The 11,826-nt window shown below is 32.7% G+C and overlaps 1 non-coding gene across 1 annotated transcript; it reads left to right on the top strand.

Moving 5' to 3' along the window:
• The first annotated feature begins 3,239 nt into the window (after positions 1–3,239).
• LOC117128640 lies at positions 3,240–3,346 on the top strand. Its single transcript, XR_004452034.1, has one exon. It is a non-coding gene; the product is annotated as a small nucleolar RNA R71 (small nucleolar RNA).
• Positions 3,347–11,826: the final 8,480 nt, after the last annotated feature.

The following is an 11,826-nucleotide window of genomic DNA, read 5'->3' as shown; positions in this document are numbered from 1 at the left end:
TGCCATTTTTCTTCTGCCCCAGAACAGCTCCCACAGCATAGTCACTGGCGTCACACATGATCTCAAAAGGGAGATCCCAATCAGGTGGCTGGACAATTGGGGCACTAACGAGTTCACCTTTCAGCTTCTTGAAAGCTTGTAGACATTCCACATCAAAACTGAAAGTAGCTTCCTTGCACAGCAGCCTGGTCAAAGGTCTAGTGATCATGGAGAAGTCCTTGATGAACCTCCTGTAGAATCCAGCATGACCAAGAAAACTCCGGATGTCTTTCACTGTCTTTGGTTGAGGCAGACCAACCATAACATCGATCTTGGCTTTATCCACCTCAATCCCCTTCTCTGAAATCTTGTGTCCTAGCACAATCCCTTCTTTGACCATGAAGTGACACTTCTCCCAATTCAGCACAAGGTTGGTGTCCTCACATCTCTGTAGGACCCTGCACAAATTTGACAAACAAGCAGAGAACGAAGATCCGTAGACAGAGAAATCATCCATGAATACCTCCACAACATCCTCAATCAGATCAGAGAAAATTGACATCATGCACCTTTGAAAGGTAGCTGGAGCATTACATAGACCAAATGGCATCCTTCGATATGCAAAGGTGCCATAGGGACATGTGAATGTCGTTTTCTCTTGATCATTGGGATGTATGGGGATTTGGAAAAATCCTGAGTACCCATCAAGGAAACAGTAGAATGGGTGATTTGCAAGTCTCTCTAACATCTGATCAATAAATGGTAGTGGAAAATGATCCTTTCTAGATGCAGAGTTTAGTTTTCGGTAATCAATGCACATTCTATGACCTGTGATGGTTCTTGTTGGTATCAGTTCATCGTTGTCATTCTTGATCACAGTGATACCACCTTTCTTTGGTACAACATGCACAGGTGATACCCATTTAGAATCTGAGATAGGGTAAATAACACCAGCATCTAGGAGTTTAAGAATCTCTTTCTTTACAACATCCTTCAGGTTAGGATTTAACCTTCTTTGATGCTCGATAGAAGTCATTGATTCATCCTCAAGATGTATCCTATGCATGCACAAAGAGGGTGATATCCCCTTGATGTCATCTAGTGAGTAACCTATTGCCTTTCTAAATCTTTTAAGTGTTTTCAAAAGTTCAGATAGCTCATTCTCAGTAAGTTCACTACTCACAATGACAGGGTAAGTTTCATTAGGACCAAGGAATGCATACCTTACACCATGGGGAAGAGGTTTAAGCTCCACTTTAGGTGCCTTTAGTTCACTCCAGTCATCCTGCTGGTTGTCCTCTCGTTGAGTGACTGAGACTTGTTGGTGAACCATCTGTGGAAGCTCCTCATACTGGTCCTTACTGACAAACGCCTGGTGTGAATCCAGCATCATCCCATAGGCAGTACTCTCCAGGTTCTCGATCACCTCAGCCTCCTTCTCTACAGTTAAAGCATGCTGTAGAGGGTCCTCTAGTGACAACTCTTCTAGGAGTTCATCAGCAAGGGCATCCATCTCTTCGATGTAGAACACTTGGCCCTGAACTGTTGGCCTCCTCATTACTTCCTTGATGTCGAAATGCAGAACGTGCCCTTTACCCAGATGGAGATCAATCTTGCCTTCTTTCACATTAACTATAGCTCCTGCTGTGGCTAAGAAAGGTCTTCCAAGGATTAAAGGGTCTTGAGCTTCTTCACCCATTTCAAGCACCACAAAGTCTGTAGGGATCTCATAATTTCCAACCATCACTGGGAGGTCCTCTAAGATACCCACAGGGTACTTCACTGAACGATCAGCCAATACCAGAGAAAGTCTACACTTCTTGTACTGAGTGAAACCCAGCTTCTTAGCAACAGATAGGGGCATCAAGCTGACACTAGCTCCCAAATCGCAGAGACATCTATCAAATACCATAGGCCCTAGAGCGCAAGGTAATGTGAAGCATCCAGGATCTTCTAGCTTCTTTGGAATGACCAGCCTCTGAATGATAGCACTGCACTCATGAGTGAGAATCACCATGCCCTCCATCTCTTTCTTCTTTGCAGCTACAGCATCTTTGAGGAACTTGCTGTATTGAGGGATCAGCATGAAAGCATCTATAATGGGCATTGTGACTTGGACTTCACTCATTTGCTTGTCAAACAAAGCTTTGTACTTCTCTAGTAGCTGCCTCTTAAATCGACCTGGGAATGGGAGCTTGGGTTCATAGGCAGGAGGAACAAAAGAGTTCTCACTTGCAGGAGAGACGACTTCACCATCTTTAACTGTTTTCTTCTCTTCTCCAACCTTTCCCTTTCCTTTTGCTTCCACTATCTTTTCCAAGATCTCGTCATTGATCTTCTCATCAACAATCACCACTTCATCATCTATGGTGATGGCAACCCCCTCACTTTGTTTCTCAGCATCCTTGGTGAGAGTTCTCTGAGGTAACTCCTTACCACTTCTAAGAGTGATAGCTTTCATGGTTTCCTTTGGGTTTTGCTCAGATTTACCAGGTAGAGAACCTTGTTGGCGATTTTGTTGAGTGTTCATGGCAGCAAACTGGTTCTCCAAAGCTCTGAACTTGTTGTTGAGCTCATTGTAGCTCCCATCAATCTTTGAGTGAAGATTCTTCAACTCATAGCCAACATGCTTCTCACTTCTTGTTTGAGACTCCAGGATTTGTTTCAGTAGAGCATCAGTGCTGCTGACCTGAGGAGTGGAGGTAGAGGGATTAGATTGTTGTTGGGAAGAATGGTTGCCCTTGTTGTTGAAACCAGGAGGAGGGTTCTGCTGAGGTTGATAACTGCCTTGCTGATTGTTCCGAGGCTGATAACCACTCTGCTGGTTGTTGGAATAGGACTTCTGTTGGTAGTTGTTGTACTGAAAGTTGGGTTCTTTCTTGTACCAGCTACCATTGTTGTTGATGAAACACAGCTCTTCCTGACCTTCCAAACCCTCAACTTCATGGACAACAGCTGGTGTTTCTTGGCTTGGGTTGCCGACAAAGTGCAGCTGCTCTTGGGTAGCTTTATCAGCAAGGAGGATGTCTATCTTATCCTGTAGAGCCTTCAACTCCTTCCTCGTTTGCTTATCCTCAGTTCTACTGCTTCTGTCGTGGTCTCCACTGTAGACTGCATCACTCTTAACCATGTTGTCAACCAGCTCCTCTGCATCCTCCTCAGTTCGCCCCAAGAAGAACCCATTACTAGCTGTATCCAGTCTGGCTCTGTACTTAGGTAGAGCACCACGGTAGAATGTGCTCAGCAAACTCTCCTTAGAGAAACCATGGTGTGGGCATTGAGCTTGATAGCCCTTGAATCTCTCCCAGGCTTCACTGAAACCTTCCAAGCCCTTCTGTTGAAAGCTGGAGATCTCGTTTCTCAGCTTAGCAGTTCTTGAAGTAGAGAAGAACTTCTCCAAGAATGCTTTCTTGCAGTCATCCCAAGTGGTAATGGAGTCGCTGGGTAGAGACTTCTCCCACTGACGTGCCTTATCCCCCAAAGAGAAAGGGAATAGCTTGAGCTTTAAAGCATCTTCGGACACACCATTGGTTTTTGACAACCCACAGTAGCTGTCGAACCTGTCCAAGTGATCAAATGGATCCTCGAGAGCCAAGCCATGATACTTGTTGTTCTCGATCACGTTGAGGAGTCCTGACTTGATCTCAAAGTTGTTGGCTGCCACGGCGGGTGCTCGGATTCCCAATCTATGACCATGAATGTTGGGACGGTCGTAAGTGCCAATGGGGCGAGCTGCTCGCTGTTGGTTAGGTGGACCATTGTTGTTAGCGCCATTGACGCCTGCATCTTCTTGATGAACGTCTCCCATGTCAGTGTTCAGTCTCTGCAATTGAGCCTGATGGTCTTCTTCTCTTCTCTTTCTAGCACACTCTCTCTCTAAAGCTCTGATGTCTGCTGCTCTTGGAACTAGGTTTGATGGACCCTTGCTCCTCAAGTTCATACACCTGTAGATTAAAGGGAGGTGAAGAAGAGTTAGTAACAAAAGAAAATAAAAATGACTTAGTCTCAAGCAATTGACTAAATCTCAATGTTCAAATCGACTCAGAATTTGGCAACGGCGCCAATTTGATGTTAGGAGTTTTCAAGGCTCCTAAGACAAATGCTGTAGTATAAATGATTGTCGAACCAGTTCTGAGAGATACTAAAGCACCGAGAATGCAAGTAATCACTTAATCTAAGTGCAACCAATGATTTAGATGGGTTTTTAACTATGACTAATTAATAGGAATAACTAAACGATACTTTCTTAACTATTGGAAAAGAGAACTCATGGATATAGGGATTAGACATCGGGTGATCAAGCCTCGAACTAAAGATGGCAAACGATCAATCAATCTATTAACCTTAAGCTTAGACACAATCCTAAACAAACTCTATGTCTAGATGAATGTTCATTTACTTAACACAATTCAAGCATCAAATGTCTTTGGTTGAATATATGAAAGCAATCATTACTAACAAGTCTATTAGCTATCTTAGCATCTTTAACAACAAATGTCTTTGGCAAGGTATGCTAAAAGTCTAGGAGAGTTATCTCGGGCATTTCATCGAACACCTTTCGGGTGAGAAATGCCTAAGGATCAACAACTGAGTGGCCAACTCAGAAGATGCTTTATGTTCACTCTACTAGCAAGGCAATATGAATGATCTACACTAAAACATCCTAGTTCTAACCTAATCACCCTTAATCTCCCTAACCCATGAATTCAAAAGGTGATTACTCACTAATCTCCATGATTCCTCTTAAACCCATGGTGGATTTCAGATTAATCATGCAGAGAAACACAAAATATAAATAAGAACACAGAATTTCAATAATAAAACTGATCAATTGATTCAAAGAGATCACTTTCCAAAGGTTTTTGGTGGTTTTTCTAAGAAAAAAAGATGATCCTCCCCCTGGTGGCTTACAGAGTAATAAAACATAGGTTTAGAAAATAAAAACGTGCATAATGAAATGACCAAAATGCCCTTGAGAAAACACAAGTTCGAGCAGAAACAAAACACGGAGCGACCTCAGACTGTCGCTCCGACAAGTCGCTCCAAGCTTCGGGAGCGACCTCGCTGTGTCGCTGCGAGAGGTCGCTCCGGGCTTGTTCTCGCGTCTCCGGGTGGTGAATTCGCGAGCGACTTCTTCCTGTCGCTCTGGGACGTCGCTCCAAGCTTCGGGAGCGACTTCAGCACGTCGCTCTGGAAGGTCGCTCCGAGCTTGTTCTCGCGTCTCCCAGTGATGAAAACGCGAGCGACCTTGCTGTGTCGCTCTGGATGAGTCGCTCCGGGATGTGGTGCACAGCGACCTCATGCCGTCGCTCCGAGAGGTCGCTCCAGCAGTGCTCGTCCAAAGCTCACTCTAATCACCTCCTTTTGAGCTCCAAATGCACTCAAATGTCTCCAGAAACTCCATGTGGTGCTCAACTACCTGATAGAGACATATGTATGCAAAATGCAACCTAGACATGGCTAAATCCTAAACTATATGATGAAAATGCACATGAATAAATGGATAAAACAATGTAAATATGCAAGATATCAATAATGAATGTATACTCTTTTTCAAATAACTTAAAAATATATCTAAAATGTTTTAGTATTATTCGCAAGTGTCTTTAACAGAGTGTGTGTAAAATCTACACAACAAAGCTTAAAATTCTTATGATATGATTTAGTTAGAACATAGTAGACAATGGAACTTGCTGTGTAGTTCATTAACATAAATTTTGATGGTACATTGCGCATTATACCACATAACATCAAGGTTAATAATTTTTAGTGATTTTGTTTAGTATTATAGATAAATGAATGGATATAAAAAATTTATATTGACTAAGAAATCCATAATTGCATATAACCCTAAAATCACGTCAAAAAATCCATAATTGATCGCGTATTTATTCAAAATTTTGACAATAGCGATTTAACATCTTATGTTACTATGACATATGTCACGATTGATCAATCAGTGCGAATATTATCCTCTAAAATTGGAAAGAATACAATAGACTTCCCATAATTGAAATACCACAAACACGAAAGTCAATCATTCCGAAAATATTTGATTGACTCAAATTTCATGACCAACTTTGATTATTCTTTTGAATTGGAGCATTCAATATTTGACACCGAGATTTACTCCCTTAAGGAAATATAGCTTAATCAAGATCCAATGACAGCGTTTTTCCGATTCATTCAAATATATCATGGACTATATGTTTCATTTTCAAGTAATATCTTTGTATTGTATCTAAGTGTTTATAATCAGAATAAAAAATTGTTGATATGATCGAGTGTACACAAATATTATGCTAACATATTACTAATAATAATTAACTAATATACAACAACACATAGACAAATCGCACAACATAGTATATAATCTTGTTTCTGGTTTATTCAGCATAATAAATTATATAACATAAATATAATATGATGGCCGATGACATAATATTATCTCGAGTTGATAGGGATGATAAATGGTATCGGTATAACTTAACATGGCATATAAATTATATTATCCATAGAGTTCAGATTTTATACAATAGTATCGTGACATGGATGTATAAAAAGTTTCAATACTCTAAATTTAGTGAACACGTTCATGAAATGAAACTATATGTTTTTGGTAAGATGCTTAGAATAAATGCTTAGAATCAAGATACATAAAATGAAACATACATTATATGTTTTGAGCAATGGCATGATATGTAATTAGTCTAGGTCAAAGAGGGTTATTTAAAAAAAGTTGTGAGGTGGAATGTGGTGTTGACACCTAAGAAATAGCAAAGTTGTGAATCACACATGGGATAAAGGTTTATATATAAAAGTGCTCCTCAAATAATAAGAAGCGGATTATATAAAATATATAAATTTGTTAATTTCAAAATTTGCATTGAAAAATTGTTGAGATCTTAATGTTTTAATTTTAAAATTTGTATTGATAAATCTCACATTAAATTTTTGTGATTAACGGTTTAAATTTTTGTTAGAGCAAATATACAAATGTTAATAAAATCATATGAGTATTAAGTGTCAATAATAAATATTTATATTAAAATATAATATATATATATATATATGTCAATATCACTAAAGTTTAATTATATACCATATAAAGTACATAAAATAATTGTTTTGATTTCTTTACCAAAACATTATTTTAAATAAAGAAAATGTATTGGTTTTGATTTATGTATTTACTCTAATGTATATACTTTTATGTATCCAAATTATTATTTTTAGAGGTTGTTTCTAATATATTCTTTGATCCCGACAATACGAGAAATACACTTCTTCAAATCAAAGTAATTTATAATATTGGAAGCACTATATATATATATATATGATTTCATTCATATTAAATATTTTAGTCTTGATTTTTATTCTTGAAAAGCTTTTAATGAAATATCATGACAAGATTACAATTACCTCCTTTTGAGTTTGTTCGAAAATTAAAGATTTGATCATTTGTCTAATATTTGTTTCTCCATAATACTCTATCTAGCTGTATAATTGTAAGAGTGATAGATTTGAACTATTTACTAGAAGTTCATAGTTTATCATTTAATAAATTAAACAATTCTTAGTTTATACATAGTCTACATATACTAGAATTGTAAATTATTATATATATTTTTATCAGTATACTCTTAAGTAACTAAACCTTAAAAGCGTAGGTTAATCAAATAAGTAATTTGTTTTGTTGTACTGAAATTATATGATTTTTAAACCTTTAGTGAATATATACTAGATAGACATTTATATTTTGAGTCTGCACTTATATTCTATAACAACTTGATATATTAGATTTGAACACTAACCTGTGAATATAGTTTACTGGTGATTTTTTTCAAAATTTTGATTCTTAGAGATGTATCTGGAATGAAATTAATTTTTACAGATGTCCATATTTTTAAATTGACATTTGTGCAATCCACCGAATTCACAGAAGAAGTTAAACACAAAAAATAAAACTTATATCAGTGAAACATAAACAAGAAAGAAAACACAATTTTATAAAGAAAGAAAATAAAATCACTTACGGAGAGTTAATAGTAAACAAATCAAGAGCAGAAAACCTAATCCACTTTCGTCATTTCACAATCGATGTTATCTATCTGATTTTTGTGATTTGTGACAACCGTAAAACTTATTTTTTTGTGCATATGTAATCTTAAAAAAAATAAAAATAAATTGTAGTATGTTAACTCTTCAACAACGATGTTACATTTAGAAAACCAACATTTGTATTCGTTATTTTACTATCGATAAAAATTGGAGTGTTACAAAATGTTAAAACCATTTAATGAACAAACATTAGTATAAAAAAATCTCTTCGCGTTTTCGCGCGGATTATCATCTAATTTTTATTCTTCGTAAAATATTTTTGATGTTGAATGTTGTAACACGTATATATTGATGTATTATGAAATATTAATACATCAACCATCTCAAAAATATCACTACAAAGTGGAAATAGTTGATCGGGCTATAGACATTAAGTATCGTTCCAAGATTTCTTAGTTTTTCACTCAACCCTAATTTTAATAAGTGGAGTAAACATATCCATCATATACTACTAATGTAGTAATGTTATAGTATTTACTTATGTAATGTGAAAAATCATTGCATTAAATATAAAAAATCAGTTTCGACATATTTCTATAAGTTAACTCATATAGTATTTTTTTTTTCAAAAAAAAAAAAAACTCATCAAAGTTGAATCATATATGATTCGGTTGGGACTTGAAAATAATAAAAATAGACTTTCGTCAACCACCTAATTTTGTTAGTACCCTTCGTCCCTTCCGCTCTTTTTACAATCAGAAATTCAGAAGCGAACAAAAGGAGTCTCTACCTAACCTAAAGCATCTCCAAGGAACCTCGTTTTGAAAGTAAAAAATCTTCAAAATAAAAGTTTGAGAGTGAGTTGTTCCAAAAAAAACCCTCAAAATTATCTTTAAAATTTTAAATAATTTGCCTTTTAGTCCTTAAATTTAATATAAACTACTTATAATCACTAAACTTTATACAGGTAAATAATATGTACACATTGAAAATATAAACTCAATATTTATAAATACAATTTATTAGAACACAAAATACATAAATAATAACATAAAATGTACATTTTTTTTGGGAGAAAATATACATTTATTCATAAAAATTGAAAATATAAACTACTCACATAGTGTTCTCATACAAAGTACTCATTAGTTTATATTAGTTTTTATTTTATTTTAACATATTTATGTATTTTATTTATTAATAATACATATATATATATATAAATAAAATATTTAAATGAAAAATAAATAGTGTTGAAGGTCTGAATAGTAAAACCTTAAATTTGAGGTTTCACTGTTCAGATCCTCAAAATTTAAGGGTTTGAAGATCTGTTAAAAAAACAAAAACTCTAAATTTTGAAGATTTAAAGGTCTCTTGAAGATGCTCTTACTTGTTAGGTAATGCTTAGGAGAATGAGAATCAATTCATCAACTACTTCTCTTTTGTATGTTTCTATAATTCCTACCATATTATACAATATAATTGTCGTCATTTTTAAATCTTTTTAATATGATTAGTTTTTGTGTACAATTAGATCCATCACTGAACCAAACTCTTTGACTCTATTGATAAACATCACGTAATCGAATGAAAACTGCTGGATAAATTTTGGGGGATAACAAAATACATATTAGATGCATCAACATATTTATATACTATGTAAAAACATCATAAATTGATTAAAAAATATTTAAATTCTTACTATAATTAAGTAGCTTAATTTCAATACATTTTTAATAATAGATTGACATCTTACGATACTATAAAATCAAATTATAATAACATACTAGATTTCCACCCGCACAACCGTGCGGGTATATATTTTCACATTTATATATATAGATATTTGTTTTACATAATTATTATATACTTTTAATGTTACTCACTACGTTGCATGAAAGCTTTATCGGACGTTTCCTTCCCGCTTCGGAATCGGAATCGGAATTGGAACCTTGTGGAAGCTTACGGAATCTCGCTTCCACAATGCTTCTAAAATATTCTCTTTAAAAACATGTTAGAAACTTACGATTCCGTTTTGAAATCACGCTTCCGTCCTTTATAAAAAACACAATGTCTTATATCAATAAAATATAAAACTATAGTTTTTCATTTATATAAAATCAAATTTTAATAGTATTGAATAGAGAGAATAGAAATATACAAATATTAAAATTAATACTATAAATTATCTTTATGCATTGAGGTTTTTATTAAAGATAAATCATATATTCAAATATATTATGTCAATTAATTATAAAGTATTAATAATAATTAATATAATAATTTTTTTTTAATTTTAGTTTATGTATATTTCACAATTTTAATATGAAATCATTTCAAAATTATTATAAATGAATAAATACTTTAAATTTAAATCATATAATTTTAGTTCTAGTTTTGTTTTTCAAAAAATACTTATATATATATATATATATATGCTTCCAACACATATCCACTTCCTATTTTTTTAAAAAAATCTCACTTCTACGATTCCATACGTTTCCGCTTCCACGTACCCGCTTATGTTTCCATGTAACATAGGTTACTCACATATTTAAATATTTGTATAATTATGCCAAATATAATAATTTTATAGTTTTCATGCTGTAAATTAAAATCATCACATATATATGTTGCTTATTATATATTTGTCTTATTGAATTTGCGTTTGATTACTAAACTAAATTTTTTAATGCATGAAACAACATATATGAAAACAATTTTGTATTTAATTTATTTATAATCATGATCTGTAATTCAAATCGCTAGATTTTTTTAGTAATTTTTTAATTTTATTAACTTTATATAATATATTATTGTATATTAAAATTTTTAAGATAAGTTAAATGTTTGTACATGTATTATATAGTTTACTAATATTAACCCGTTCTACCAACATATTATATTTTTAGCATAAATATTTTATATTTATGAAAATAAAATATGTTAACTTATCAATTTAAAATAATTTTATCATATTTTGTTCAATATAACATTTTCATTTTAAAATGATAGATATTATTATAAAATTGATAAAATAGGATATAATTTTATTCTTTTAGTAACATTTATTACTAGTTACAAAATTAGTTGAAAATATTTATATTCAATTTATGACAATTAAGATCTTATTATAATCTTCTTCAAGAGATTTGTTAAAATTTTAATTTAATTTTAAAAAATAAAAGATATTATGATTAAAGTAGTTAAAAATATTATGTATATTAGCATTAGTGATATACATTTAATATAAAATTTAAATGATGGTCCAAATAAAAATATCACTCATAAAAAAATCATGATTTTTATTTTATTAGAAATTATTTTTGAAAAAATTAAAATAAAAATAAATATTTATTTCTATCAAAATCTTTAAAAATTATTAGTAAATGTATTTGTGAAATTAATTAATTTCATTTTATTTAAATTTTCGTTTATAAACCAAAACTATATTCAATTTTAATTTCTAATTATATTTTATGATAATTTAAATTAAAACTAACTAATTTTTGAAAGTAAATTTAAAAAGATTCTAAGAAGATTTTAAAAATATTTTGTTAGAACATTTTAAATATATTCATTTCTATTTCAAAAAAGAAGATAAAGATATTAAAATATATAATAATGAACTTATGTAAAATATGATATTTTCTAGGAATGGTCCAAACTTATAAAATAACACATGAAAAGAAGTCATGACTTCTGTTTTAATATATAAGATACTAGGGTCGGCCCGCCCTACGGGCGGGAAATAATTTTTTTTTAAAAAATTTATCTTAAATTGTG

The sequence above is a fragment of the Brassica rapa genome, chromosome A09 (genome assembly GCF_000309985.2).
Source record: "Brassica rapa cultivar Chiifu-401-42 chromosome A09, CAAS_Brap_v3.01, whole genome shotgun sequence".
Classification (NCBI taxonomy): Eukaryota; Viridiplantae; Streptophyta; class Magnoliopsida; order Brassicales; family Brassicaceae; genus Brassica; species Brassica rapa.
The sequence above is the reverse complement of the archived record's forward strand: the minus strand, read 5'-3'. Positions and strand labels throughout refer to the sequence as shown.